The sequence below is a fragment of the Halichoerus grypus genome, chromosome 6 (genome assembly GCF_964656455.1).
Source record: "Halichoerus grypus chromosome 6, mHalGry1.hap1.1, whole genome shotgun sequence".
Taxonomy (NCBI): Eukaryota; Metazoa; Chordata; class Mammalia; order Carnivora; family Phocidae; genus Halichoerus; species Halichoerus grypus.
The window spans coordinates 70,136,287-70,137,095 of record NC_135717.1 but is presented as its reverse complement, the minus strand read 5'-3'; the positions used below and the strand labels follow the sequence as shown (position 1 = coordinate 70,137,095).

Below are 809 nucleotides of genomic sequence, written 5' to 3'. Positions count from 1 at the left end.
AGGCAGCTGCTTAACAGACTGAGTCACCCAGGCGTCCCGGAACCACTGCTTTTTGAAACAAGTTTTCTAAAGCATGTTTGACTTTTCAGGGCTCAGCTTGGTATTCTGTCTTCAGTGGCTCTCCTTTGAAGAGGGCTTTGGATGCTAGTTCCAGGTTCTTGACCTAACAGAATTTAACTTACTCATTTGTAGAACAATGCATTGTCATTTGAAAACCTCAAGGTGACTCTTCCATCTCTTGTTGCTCTATCATTCTTTGATGCCAAGTAACCTTTTCTAGAGTTAAAAAAAATCTGGTGCCTGCTTCAGCAGCACATATACTAAAAATTGGAATGATACACAGAAGATTAACATGACCCCCTGTGCAAAGATGACATGCAAATTTATGAACATTCCAAATTTTTTAAGTAAAATGTTTCTCTGAGTTCAAATATATATAAAAACAAATGTAAATAGATATATCTCACATCTGAAGGGTTTATTTTAAATTAAGCCTTCATAATCACTGACTATATATGAAAACAAATCCACAAGTTCTCTCAAACGGAAATAAACATTTATTGAAAGTACTTCTTTATTAAATAAATGCTCCAAATTTTGAAAATTTAGAAGTTTTTCTTATTGTGGTAAGATGCACATAAAATTTACCATTTTAGTCATTTTTAGGTGTACAATTCAGTAGTGTTGGAAGAGAAGTGCTTTTTAAAGAAAATGTATGCAAAAATTAGCTCAGGATTGGAATTATTTGTGTCATGACCTACACCAAAATATTTAATGTTCCTCATTTCATATTAGCTTGATGAAATAAT

At 33.0% G+C, this 809-nt stretch overlaps 1 pseudogene; it reads left to right on the top strand.

The window, feature by feature from the left end:
* The first annotated feature begins 296 nt into the window (after positions 1–296).
* On the top strand, positions 297–405 carry LOC118540487 (U6 spliceosomal RNA; annotated as a pseudogene).
* The last annotated feature ends 404 nt before the right edge of the window (positions 406–809 follow it).